The 14682-nt window shown below is 36.8% G+C and overlaps 1 pseudogene; it reads left to right on the top strand.

Annotated features, from left to right (window-relative positions):
• Positions 1–14288, top strand: part of LOC109456816 (dymeclin) — a 46831-nt pseudogene extending 32543 nt beyond the window's left edge.
• Positions 14289–14682: the final 394 nt, after the last annotated feature.

Raw genomic sequence — 14682 nt, 5'->3', positions numbered from 1 at the left:
ATATATTCAAACAAATTGTTGATGAGAACTTCCCAAACTTGTGGACAGAACTGGATCCTCGAATACAAGAAGCAAATAGAACACCTAATTACCTCAATCCCAAAAGGCCTTCTCCAAGGCACATTGTATTGAAGCTGTCTAAAATCAATGACAAAGAAAGAATACTCAAGGCAGACAGGGAAAAGAGGACAGTAACCTACAAAGGAAAGCCCATTAGATTATCATCAGATTTTTCAGCAGAAACTCTACAAGCCAGGAGGGAGTGGAACCAAATAATCAAACTATTCAAAGAGAGAAATTATGAGCCAAGAATAATATATCCAGCAAGGATATCCTTTAGATATGAAGGAGGAATAAAGACCTTTCCAGACATACAGAAGCTGAGGGAATTTTCTAATACATGACCTGCACTACAAGAAATACTAAAGGAGAGTATTCGACCACCATCAACAGGGACAATTTGTGGCAACCATACATAAAAAGGGGGAGAGTAAAGGCCTGAACCGAATATGGGAACGGAGACAGTAAGCATGCTGAAGAAAATGGAATACTCTAAATATCAAACTTTCTTTTACATAAACTTAAGGGTAACCACTCAAAAACAATCCAGAACTGAAATATATACTGTAATAAAAGAAGAAACAGAGGGAAACATCATAGAATACCACCACACAGAAATAATAGACAACAACAAAAAAGCAAAGAAACAATGGAGACACAGTCTTACCAGAAAACTAAAGATAAAATGACAGGAAATCCTCACATATCAATAATCACCCTAAATGTAAATGGACTGAACTCAGCAATAAAAGGCACAGAGTAGCAGATTGGATCAAAAACTAAACCCAACCATAAGCTGTCTCCAAGAGACACATCTCAGCTACAAGGACAAGCATAGACTCAAAGTGAAAGGGTGGAAATTGACACTCCAAGCAAATGGTACCCAGAGAAAATCAGGTGTAGCCATAATGATATCAGATGAAACAGACTTCAAGGCGAAAAAGATAACAAGAGACAAAAATGGACATTTCATAATGGTGAAGGGGATTATACAACAAGAAGACATAACAGTCATCAATATTTATACCCCCAATCAGGAAGCACCGAAATATACCAAGAAACTACTAACAGAACTAAAGGGAGAAATTGACAAAAACACAATTGTACTAGGGGACTTAAATACATCATTGACAGCTATGGATAGATCATCCAAACAGAAAATAAATAACGAAATAGCAGCCCTGAATGACACATTAGATGAAATGGACGTAATTGACATTTACAGAGCACTTCATCCTAAAACATCAGACTATACATTCTTTTCTAGTGTACATGGAACATTCTCAAGGATAGACCATATATTGGGACATAAAATCAGCCTCAGCAAATTTAAGAAGATTGAAATCATACCAAGCATATTCTCTGATCACAAGGCTTTGAAATTGGATATCAACTGCAAAAAGAAAGCAGGAAAAAACACAAACACGTGGAGATTAAACAACATACTTTTAAAGAACAACTGGGTCAAAGAAGAAGTTAGAGGAGAGATCAAAAGATACATAGAAACAAATGACAATGAAAATACATCCTACCAAAATTTTTGGGATGCAGTGAAAGCAGTTTTAAGAGGGAAATTTATCCATTACAGGCCTATCTCAAGAAACAAGAAAACTCCCAAATAAATAACCTCATGTTACACCTTAAAGAACTACAAAAAGAAGAAAAAGTAAAACCCAAGGTTAGCATAAAGGAAATAACAAAAATTAGAGCAGAACTAAATGAAATAGAAAACAAAAAGACAATAGAAAAAATTAATGTGACAAAGAGCTGGTTCTTTGAAAAGATTAACAAAATTGACAAACCCTCGGCTAGACTCACTAAGATAAAAAGAGAGGACACTAATTAACAAAATCAGAAATGAAAGAGGGGAAGTTATCACGGATGCCACCGAAATACAAAGCATCATCCAAGAATACTATGAAGGACTATATGTCACCAAATTCAATAACCTAGAAGAAATGGACAAGTTCTTAGAAACATATAGCCTTCCAAGGCTGAACCATGAAGAACTGGAAAATCTAAACAGACCGATCACCAGTAATGAAATTGAATCAGTCATCCAAAACCTTCCCAAAAGCAAAAGTCCGGGACCAGATGGCTTCACTAGTGAATTCTACCAAACCATCAAAGAGGATCTAATACCAATCCTGCTCAAACTCTTCCCAAAAATTGAAGAAGAGACAGTACTCCCTAACTCATTTTATGAGGCCAACATTACCCTGATACCAAAACCTGGTAAGGACAGCACAAGAAAAGAAAACTACAGACCAATATCTCTGATGAATACAGATGCAAAAATCCTAAATAAAATTCTAGCAAATCGAATGCAACAATGCATTAAAAAGATTATTCATCACGACCAAGTGGGGTTCATCCCCGGGGCACAAGGGGGATGAACACACCCAAACATACCCAAATCCATCAATGTGATCCACCACATAAATAATATAAAGGACAAAAATCATATAATTATATCAATAGATGCAGAAAAAACATTTGACAAGATACAACATCCATTTATGATTAAAACACTTAATAAAATAGGTATAGAAGGAAAATACCTTAACATAATAAAGGCCATATATGACAAGCTCTCTGCTATTCTCATAATTAATGGTGAAAAACTGAAGCCCTTAGCTCTACGTTCAGGAACACGACAGGGCTGTCCCCTATCACCTCTGTTTTTCAACATACTGTTGGAAGTCCTTGCCAGAGCAATCAGGCAAGAGAAAGAAATAAAAGGCATGCAAATTAGGAATGAAGAAGTTAAATTATCACTCTTTGCAGATGACATGGTGCTATATATAGAAAACCCTAAAGACTCCACCAAAAAGCTATTAGAAACAATCAACGAATACAGTAAAGTTGCTGGCTACAAAATCAACGTACAAAAGTCCATTGCTTTCCTATATACTAACAATGAAATCTCAGAAAAAGAAATAACAAAAAACAATTCGTTTTGCAATTGCAGCAAAAAGAATAAAATACCTAGGAATAAACTTAACCAAGGATGTGAAAGACCTATATGCTGAAAACTATAAGACATTTTTGAAAGAAATTGAAGAAGACACAAAGAAATGGAAAGACATTCCGTGCTCATGGATTGGAAGAATCAACATAGTTAAAATGGCCATATTACCCAAAGCAATATACAGATTCAATGCAATCCCCATCAAAATCCCAATGGCATATTTTAAAGAAATAGAACAAAAAATCATCAGATTTGTTTGGAACCACAAAAGACCCCGAATAGCCAAAGCAATCTTAAGAAAAAGAACAATAATGGAGGTATCACACTTCCTGACTTTGGCTTGTACTACAGGGCTACAACAATCAAAACAGCATGGTATTGGCAGAAAACCAGACACATAAACCAATGGAATAGAATTGAGAACCCAGAAATAAAACCACATAAATATGGACAGATAATTTTTGACAAAGAAGCTAAAACATACAATGGAGGAAAGACAGCCTCTTCAATAAATGGTGCTGGGAGAACTGGATAGCCACGTGCAAAAGAATGAAGCTGGACTGCTATTTGTCACCATGCACCAAAGTTAATTCAAAATGGATCAAAGACTTAAGCATAAGACCTGACACAATAAACTGCATAGAAGAAAACATAGGTACTAAACTTACGGACCTTGGGTTCAAAGAGCATTTTATGAATTTGACTCCAAAGGCAATGGAAGTAAAAGCTAAAATAAACGAATGGGACTATATGAAACTTAAAAGCTTCTGCACAGCAAAAGAAACCATCGACAAAATAAAGAGGCCACAAACTAAAAGTAAAGGGACGGGGAAAAGATATTTCATGAAAATGAAAAGGAAAAAAAATAGCTGAGGTAGCAATACTTATACCAGACAAAACAGACTTTAAAACAACGGCTATAACACAAGACAAAGAAGGACTCAATAATTCCAATTCTGGGTATTTATCTGGAGAAACCCCAAACGCTACTTCAAGGGGACATGTGCATCCGTATATTCATGTGGAGGCAGCTTTGGTATCTGTTGATGGATAAATGGATAAAGACAAGGTGGTACATATGAGTGGAATATTGCTTGGCCAGAAATATTCTTGCTATCTGTGGCAGCATGGTTGGATCTGGAGGGTATCACGCTGAGTGGAGTACGTGAGACAGAGAAAGACAGATGCAACATGATTTCACTGATATTTGAAAAACAAAATAAACAAACAAACAAAAGATAAACAAACTCCCAGAGAACATTTTGATGGTTGCCAGATGGGAGAGGGGTTGGTGTTGGTTGAAAAAGGGAAGCGATTAAGTACAAATTTGTTGTTACAAAGTAGTCATGGGGATGTAGAGTATAGCATAAGGAATACAGTCAATAATATTGTAATAACTAAGTATGGTGTCAGATGGGTACTAGATTTATTGGGGTGATAGATGGGAGGGGGGTTAGAGGGCCAGGTGAAAAAGGTAAAAGAGATTAAGAAACATAAATTGGTAGTTGCAAAATAATCATGGGGATGTAAAGTAAAGCATAGGAAATATAGCCAATACAGTCATAACTAAGCATAGTGTCAGGTAAGTACTACACTAATCAGGAGGATCACTTCTTAAATTACATAAATGTCTAACTAATATGTTGTATACCTGAAATTAATATAAAATAATATTGAATGTTAAAATAAATAAGTAAAGTGTAAAAAAATAAAATATTTATGATATTAAAAATAGGCTATACATTATATCAAGTACAACATGAAAGATGAAAATACGAAAATAAAGAAAACTTTGAAATAAATAAAATAAATAAAAATAAAATTTTACCTTGAAAAAAATAACTATACCATTATTGGTTCAAGCAAATAATACATAAGCTATAGGCTGTCCCTCCATATAAAATTCAACCTTCATAGCTCTAACTTTGTGGGATCCCAGTTATGCCTGTGATGTGAGCTATTTAACCAATGATTTTTTCACTACATTCATGTATTACATTTCAAGAAATATGACGAAAAAATATATCCAAATAAAAATACAGAACTACTACTAATACTAAATGTTCTGAAAACTTAATTTCTAAGCACATTCTATATAGTAACTACACCTGATGTCATAGGTGTCAAAAGGAAATACAAATAATCATCCCAGTCCTACAAAGAGGACTGAACACTGGAGAGTTGCAACTCAGTTCAATGCTCTGCCCAGAGTGTGCCCTCTCTGTACACCAGGGTTTCTCCACCTCAGCACTATGGACATTTTAGGCCAAATAATTTTGTTGTGGATGACTGCTCTATATGTTGTAGGATATCTAGCAGCATCCCCGGCTTTTCTCACTAGTTGCCACAAGAACATACCCTCCACACTTCCCTAGTCATGACAACCAAAAATGTCTCCAGGCATTGCCAAATGTCCTCTGGGAAGGAAGGAAAAAAATCTCCCTATTTGAGAAACAGTGTTATAGACCGACTGACAGAGAGAGAGAGAGAGAGAGAGAGAGAGAGAGAGAGAGAGAGAGAGAGAGAGAGAGAGATGTTTGCTAATTCTCTACTACTTTCTTGTTTTTTCCTGTTAAATATCCTGATTTTATTTTTTAATTTCAGAACATAATGTATTAACAGACATGAGAGTAGTTTCAACTGTTCTCACCACAAAACAAATGGTAACTTATTATTTCACTTATATGTGGAATCTAAGAAACAAAATAAACAAACAAAATAGAAACAAACTCATAGATACAGAGAATTGATGGTCACCAGATGGTGTTGGGGGAAATGGGTGAAAAAGGTGAAAGTGATTAGGAAGTACAAATTGCCAATTATAAAAATAGTCATGGGGATGTAAAGTACAGCATAGAGGATATAGTCAATAATGTTGTAATAATTATATATAGTGTCAGATGGGTACTAGACTTATAAGGGTGATCATTTTGTAAGGTATAAAAATGTCTAATCATTATGTTGTGCACCTGAAACTAATATAATATTGTATGTCAACTGTAGTTGGAAAATAAATTAATTTTTAATGTTAACTATTTCAGGTGATGGATATGTTAATTATCTTGATTGTGATAATCATTTCACAATGTATACATATATCAAAACATCACCTTAAATATATACAATTATACCCCTTAAGTATATATACTTATGCACCTTAAATATATACAATTTTCATTCGTCACTTATACTTCAGTAAAGTTGGGGGAATTTTTCAGAACAGAAGTCAGATCTCTACAATAATTCAAGGCAGAATTTGTACATTGAACTAAATGAAAATAATTTGAAGCTTTATCAATCTTTCTAAAGCCCAGCCCTCATTCTGTACTACTCCTACTCAAATATCAGCAATAGTTCCTACCAAAATTTGTTCAAATTTTTAGTCTTGGATTTGAGATTCAACACAATTTCATATCAGCCTACCTTCCTAGGCTTATCCTGAAAAGCACCTGCTTGGATAAAATCATCCTAAAAGGTATACTTAGGTGCCATATTCCAAACTCAAATCCCTAAATGAGCAATTTTGAAGCCTTAATTGGTAATTCTTCTCTTGGTTGTGTAGGTAGCCTTGCAACTCCAGCAAGGGGTAAAGATAATTATAGAGGTGATAAAAAAATTAATCAATCACATAGTATTAAATTTGGGAGGGAGGCAGGGATTGGCTTAAGTACTGATGTTCATAAGTTTTGTGACCATTGTATTACTTTGTGTATATTTTGTTTTTTAAAGACTTTTTAAACACTAACCTGATATTCCAAGTATATGAAGTTTATAAGCTCAATTTATCATATTAATGAGATACGTATAAACCTACTATAAATTTATAAGATATATTGATGCATCTTACACATGGAAGTAGTGTGTCATATAGAAGCACACATGTACTATAATATGCAAATAAAAGGGTTTTTTTCATCTTAAACACCTAATATATTTTTCTAATGATTATATAATATTTAACAATACTTAACAATATTCATCTTGTTATATTTACTTTCTTCTATAAGTCACAGCCCAGATTTTCAGTATTAATAGTTATACTGCAAACACTAAATGAAAACATCAACTTTGATCAGGAACTGCATCTAATCAATCTAAAAAGCTAGCAGGCATCATTTCCTAGAAATGTGTCAAACCCATTTTATGGAAGGCAGATGATTTGCATGAAGATATTTGCCAAGTTTAGCACTCAATTAGAACTCACAGTTTTTATTTTTGAACTCAGCGTAATTCTTTGATGCTATAGTTTGGCAAGTATTGACTATGTTAGGACTTTCTAACTTCTGAATCAGATTCCAAAATGGCCAAATTTAAACAATCAGGAAGAAATCCATCATTCTTAGATCAAATAGCTTGGAAAAGTAACCTTTGAGGATTTAAGTATAAATTAGACCCGTGCCAATTCTAAGAGTCTGTTAGGTGGCTGAAAAATGTAGGGATTCCATTTTTCCCTTCGGAGAAAGAGAACTTGGTTAGAACACTGGATTTTATCTCATCTTGCACATTTGAAAAGTTGAACTAATCCTCTAGAATCTGGGTTTATCATCTAAATGGCATGTGCCATTAAGAAAGGGATATCTCATTTGGGAAATGGGACTGATAGATTCTCTTTCTATATAATAGAGATGGAAATATTTGCTCCAAAACTGGAAGACATTCTTTAATTTTAGCTTATTTTACTATAGAGTTCCTCACAATTAAAATGTGCGTAGCCATTCTATCCTTTTTCCACATAAAAAGTAGAGAAATTTTACAAACTAGATGGTCAGTAAAACTAGACTTAATGTGCTTCAGACAAAAAAGTTTATTTTACTTGTATGGGGCACTAGTTTTATGTCCAAAGTTCCAATTATAGTGATGCGTCAGTTTTCTAACGTAATCCGTTCTGGAACACCGTTCGAGTTCTGAAATGTTCAAATACCGAGGTGCAGTTTCCCCATAGAAAGTAATGCAAAATGGATTAATCCATTCTAGACCTTTAAAATCAACCCCTAAAACTATAAATTTAGCATGAATTTTACTATCTAATGATACTATAGATACATAAAATTTACGGCATTCGTAAACCAAAATGTTCGTCAACGGAGATGTTCAAAAACTGAGGTACCCTGTATTTGGAAAAATTTACATTACTTCCCAGTCTGATATCATTCACAAGCTCTGCGGACTAGGGATGCCAAATATAAATTGGACAAAGAGCCTTTTTAGAACTTGAAAAATATATATTCAGTACAATAAAAAGAGACATAGCAGGAAAGGAATGAGATCAATTAAAAAGATATAGTATATGGAAGATTTTTAGTTATTGTTCAGAGAATGTGACAATGTGCTTTCACTTAAAAAACAATTATATAAGTTTTTATTTAATTATTCTGATATAACTGATTTCCCTCATTTAGAAAATACATCATGGTCAGCACCCTAAGCTGAGATATGGAAATTCCTCTTCATAAAAAATTTAAATAAATTAATATAGAACTTGGAACATGTGCACTTATGTTTGCCTTGATAATAATGTATACACCTTTATTTTCTCCTTATATATGGGCATATTATTTATTTCTTAAAACAATATTTTTTAACATAATTACTATTAGAGTTGTAGATGTCTAAGGGGAACTTTAAAATGTAAGTATTCTATTTCTAGTATTTCAAATGCTAACATTATTACATTGGTTGAATAACTTTTCTATATTCTTTTGTAATATTAAGGAGTCTATATGGCTTAAGATAGGGCCATCTCTATCAGGGTGAGCTCACGAACCTCCTCAATCATCTGCTGCATCTCACAAGTTTATACAAATCAAAATGAACACTTAGGACAGATCTGAAGAGGAAAAGGTATCACAAGAAGAGCATAGTTGGAAAAGGAAAGGGGAAGTCCCGCTCATTTTCTTGGAGAATGTTTTATGGATTCTTTTATGCCAACACCTGGAAGAATCCACTGCTTCAGTGAATCTCTACCCAGCCACTCCTCCTTAACACAGCACTTTGATATTACTCATTAAGGCACTTTGTGGAGCACTTTGTCCTAAATACTATTCCTGCAGGTGCTATCTATACAGAAAACAAACATTTATATAAGGCTCTCTGTCATACCACCTCCTTTAGGATGTCACTCGTTGGCTGGCCAAACATGATTATTACCTAAACATTTTTGGTCTTACCTGGAATATATAACCTTTCTTATTCATACCTGATTCCAACTTCTGTTCCTATCCTGAATGTAAGGTACAACCATAGATTTCTTATCTCTGCTTTATAATCTCTGTTACTTTATAATTCCAGTCTTAATGAAAATGAAGACTGTTTCCCTGTCACATTCACATTACCTTGAAAATCCAGAAAACCACCCAGTCTGCCAAAGCTGATACTTATTGATTGGTGTTAGGTGGAAGGAAGAAAAGACAACAGAGTCAATGGATGAGGCAAGTCCACTGAGCCAGGCTATTTAGAGATGGACACACCAAATGACAATACTAGAGTCAAAAACAAAATCTGAAAAATACACATAAGCCTAAAGCGGGGATCTCCAGAGCATCATAAGGTTGCCTGTGTAGGGCAATGGCAGACAGTTCACATCAGTTCTGCATTCCATATGTTGTCATTCATGCCGATTATGCAGGTGTCTTTACTTAGCTAGAATTCACCATAAAGAAATCGTTTTGTATTCTGTGATTATCCATTCTCTTCACATTTCTTGCTTGTGAAAGTCAACTTTCTACGAAACTACAAGTAAAGCTCTAATGTCCCAGATTCATTGTTGGAAACTATACTACTGGCTTCTTCTTCTTCAGGAAATCACCCCAAAACAACCAGGAGAATGAGAAACAAAAAGTTAAGCTCTACTTTTAATAAAATTCAGAGACTTTTATAATTCCAAATTATAATACATGAGGATGGGCCGCTAAATGCATTGAAGGTTAAACAGAGGTATGGAGGACACCCAGAGAAGAAGTATTTAGCTAAAGATGTCAAACAAAGCTGTCAGAGTAAGCCTCCAGGGCAACCTAAGAGGTGTGGAGGCTGTATCAAGAAGAAACAAGGAAGGTAGGAGTAAACCAGGAATCACTTATGCATACAATATTTTTAGGAAGTAAGACAGAGTAGAGTACATTATGAACAGTGCTGTGGCTGCCAATCTCAGATGGTTGGGAAGAAATAAAGGCTAAAATAATTTACTCATACAACCCCATATCATAAGATCACAAGATTTTACTTGTAATGGAACTTTTCTCCAAGCTTGAAAAGTTGCTTAACCCCTCTTTCACATATACTTCCTGAAATATATGGTGCAGAAAGAACTCTAATCATTTAAGGATGAGTGAAGAAAAAAATAGAAAAGAATCACTGTATAAACTTCACCATAATACCACCAAAAAGTGGGGGAGAGGGGTCAGGAGGGGGACAGGGAGAGATGGAAAATAAATGGCAAAAAATAGCCAAAAGAAATTTTCATGGAACAGATACAAGTAAATTTTAAAACTTAACAAACTAATTACTTCTGTAAAACAGAAGCTCAAAGCAAAAATGCAAGAGTTCAAGCAAGAAAATCCTTATCAAAACCTCAATGACTTTTTTGAAGAAATGGAAATATCCATCCAAAAATCATATGGACCCTCAAGGGACCCTTAATAGCCAAAACAATCCTAAAAGAAAAGAACAAAGTTGGAGTTCTCACACTTCCTGATATCAAAACTTACTACAAAGCTATGGTACCAGCGTAAATCCAGACATATAGATCAATCAAAAAGAACAGAGAGCCCAGATATAAACCCTCACATATTTAATCAAATGATTTTCAACAAATGTGCCATAACCATTCAATGAGGAAAGGAGTCTTTTCAACAAATGGTGGTGGGGAAATTGGGTATCCACATGCAAAAGAATAAAGGTGTACTCTTACCTTACATCATATACAAAAATTAACGCAAAGTGGATCAAATATTTAAGTGTTAGAACTAAAATTCTTAGAAGAAAAAATAAGGGGAAAAGCTTCATGACATTGGACTTGGCTATAATTTATTGGATATGACACTAAAAGCACAGACAATAAAAGCAAAAATCTATAATATGGGCTATATCAAAATTTAAAATTTTTATGCATCAAATAACACTATCAATAGTGTGAAAAGGCAACACAAAGAATGGGAGAAAATATTTGCAAGTTATATATTTGATAAGGGATTGACATCAGAATATAGGAAGAACTTCTACAACTCAACAACAACAACAAAAGTCAATACTTGACTAGACATTTTCCCAAATACACACAAATGGCCAATAAGCACATGAAAAGATGCTCAACACCATTAATCATTATGGAAATTCAAATAAAAACCATAATGTGATTTCACTTTACACCCATTTGGATGGCTATTATCAAAATAACAACTGTTGACAAGGAAACAAATAAATTGGAACCCCTGAACATTGCTGGTGGGATTCTAAAATTGCAAAGCCACAATGGAAAATGATATGGCAATGTCTCAAAAAATTAAACAGGATTTTCATATGATCCAGTAGTTCCACTTCTGGATATATACCAAAAGAATAGAAAGCAGGAACTCAAAAAGATATTTTTACATCCATGTTCATAGAAACATTATTCACAAAAGCCAAAATGTGGAAGCAATTCAAGTGTCCATCAACAGAAAAATGGATAAAACAAATGTGGTATATGTATTCAAGGATATATTATTCAGCCTTTAAAATGAAGGAAATTCTGATATGCTACAACGTGGACAAACCTTGAAGACATTATGCTAAGTGAAATGAACAAGTCACAAAAAGACAAATACTATTGATTCCACTTATATGAGGCATATAGAGTAGTCAAATTCATAGAGACAAAAAGAATAGTAGTTGCCAGGGGCTGAGGAGAAAAAAGAATGGGGAGTTGTTGTTTAATGGGTACAAAGTTTCAGTTTAGAAAGATGAAAAAAGTTCTGGTGATGATGGTCACACAACAATATAAATGTACTTGATAGCACTGGACTGTATGCTTTAAAAATGGTTAAAATGGTTAATTTTATACTAGACATATTTTACCACAACAAAAATGTGATTAGTTATAAGTGATAAAAAGTTCAATAGATCTGGATCCAAAATGGTGGAGTAGAAAAACACTGTGCTTCCATCCTTCTGTGAACACATGAAAATTACAACTAAATCATAGAACTATCAACCTGGAGAACCATCTGAGGTCTAGGTTAACAGTAGTTTTATAACTAAAAATATAAAGAAGAAACCACATCAAGACTCATAGGAGGAGCAGAGAAGCAGAACAGGTCCCAAACCTCCCTGTGGCAGTTGAGAATCAGGAGAAATAGCGTGGCTGCAAAGGTTCCCCTCAGAGAAATGAGGGGTTGTAGCCTCACACCAAGCTCCCCAGCCTGGAGTACTGGTGCCAGAAAGAGGAGTCCCCAAAACATTTGGCTGTGAAAAGAGTGGGGATTCCGACCATCCAGGATGGAAGGCTGCCGCGAAACCCAGACATCCTCTAAAACAGCCCACGCAAAGACTCATTCGCTCGCAGACACTCACCTTGGGCTGGTGGAGGGACAGTGACTCAGGGGGTGTTGGAGGCATACGAGGGGCAGACTGAGTTATGTGGCTTTGGAGAGAGGATGGGAGACCAGTCAACATATTCCCTGTGAAAGGTCCTCCTTCCTTGAAGCCGGGCAGGAGGACGCCATCTTTCCTGTGTTAAGCCCACCCCTACAGGCCAAATCTGAACCTGATTGGCCTGGTGAGCTCCACTGCTCCACCCTGCTGACTCACTGGGACCCCGCCCCAACCAACTTCCCCAATTCTGCTGGAGGCACTTTCTCCATGAGCAGCCACCCCTACCCACCTGTCCACATTGCATTCTTTCTTGGAAAACTATCAGAATCCAGCAGGCCCCAGGTGGGCAGCAAATGGCCTCAGTGTGTTCTGAGACTTTTGCTGAGCAGCTGCAGGCTCAGCAGTGGCACCAAACCAGGATTTACATTACCCTGGTGAACAGACCACAACTCTTCCCACTATAATGACTCCCTGAGATCCTGCCACACCCAACTCACGTAATACATGAGGCTTTATCAGCAGCTGAACCTTAAGGGAGCTGGCAGGAGGCAGCTGGCCTCAGAGTATCCTGGCTTTTTATGGAGCTACCCCAGGCCCGGTACTGGTGGAAGACATCCTCAGTTCAGTGCATGGCCTCTCCCACAAACCTCCAGGTTTAGCAGAGGGAGCAAACAATTGTGTATCACTTTGTAGCTCCTACTAGTCAGTCACAGTCAGTGGGTGACATGGGCCTCCCAACAGGCCCCAGTACCAATATACTTTGAGGTTGGCTTCAGACAACAGCAGAGCACTGCCAATTAGCCCCATAAGCAACATATACAAAGGGTGGTCTCAACAGGCATCAGAGGTCACTGGGGCAAATCCAACACAATAGTCCCACGCAGCAGTTCATAAATTGTGGACATGGCCAAACCCCACCTCAAATCAGCCTAAGAGTCAATCCCATCAACTGATATGCCAATAGCAATCAAGGCTCCATTATAACAGGAGGGCACATGCAACCCATACAAGGGGCACTCCTGGAGCACCTGGCTCAGGTGACTAGGGATACTGTGTCAAGGCTCCACAGGGCACCTACTATATAAGGCAACCCAGCCAAGATTTGGAGACATAACAGATTTACTAATACATAGAAACAAACACAGAGAGGCAGCCAAAATGAGGAAACAAAGAAATGCACCCCAAGTGAAAGAACAGGAGAAGACTCCAGAAAAAGAACTAAACAAAATAGAAGCAAGCAACCTACCAGAGACAGAATTCAAAAAAATGGATGTTCAGTGGACCAGGATAGAGTACCACCTCCTCTGCTCCCTTCCAGGTGCTTCTCTCCTGCCCTGTACTGGAGGGAAGTACATCTACATGTTTATCCCCCTTTTAGTGGCCACCACTGCACATCCACAAAGATGAACAGGTGACCACACCTGGGACCTCAAGCCCCAGTCCCACCAGGGCTGGTCACTTGCCTTTCCCTTCACTGCAGCCTCCATCCCAGGTTCCCCACCCCATGCCCCTACTCCAAGCATGCTTAGAAACCTCAGCACAGGCCCTGGCAGGGGTACAACTGCAGGAAAATGGAACTTCCCCTGACCACAACTTCCTGTTTGAAGGAGACAGACCAAAGGAAACCACCACCTCTCAGAGGTGGAAGCGGGGGACCTCAGTTACTGAGCTCCCCATCACCAGACTCTAAGCCTTCAGAGCGCCATCCCAAGCCCTCGCCCACCCTGCCCCAGAAGGCTCCCAGTGGTGCCTCAGGCACACTCTGATGGGATCTCAGGGTAATCCCAACAGATGGTGGGAAATCCATCTCAGATATGAGGAAACTGAGGTCAAGATGGGTTGTAGATCAAGTGATCTTTCCTGGCCATCCTTTCCCTCTCGGCCACTCTTCCCTTCCTAATGTCCAGCTACCAATACAAACAAACAACCAAGCCTCTGACATTTGTGTGTTTTTTTCTTTAAAAAACAAACAAAAATCCTTGTTTCTGGTTGTAAAAGTTCTATTATGTCCCTACTGTCAAAAATATAGGAAACAACAATAAAGGGAATGAAAATCATCCATAATCCCATCAACAGAGAGAACC

The sequence above is a fragment of the Rhinolophus sinicus genome, linkage group LG05 (genome assembly GCF_036562045.2).
Source record: "Rhinolophus sinicus isolate RSC01 linkage group LG05, ASM3656204v1, whole genome shotgun sequence".
NCBI lineage: Eukaryota > Metazoa > Chordata > Mammalia > Chiroptera > Rhinolophidae > Rhinolophus > Rhinolophus sinicus.
Note: the sequence above shows the minus strand (reverse complement) of the source record. Positions and strands in the feature narration are given on the sequence as shown.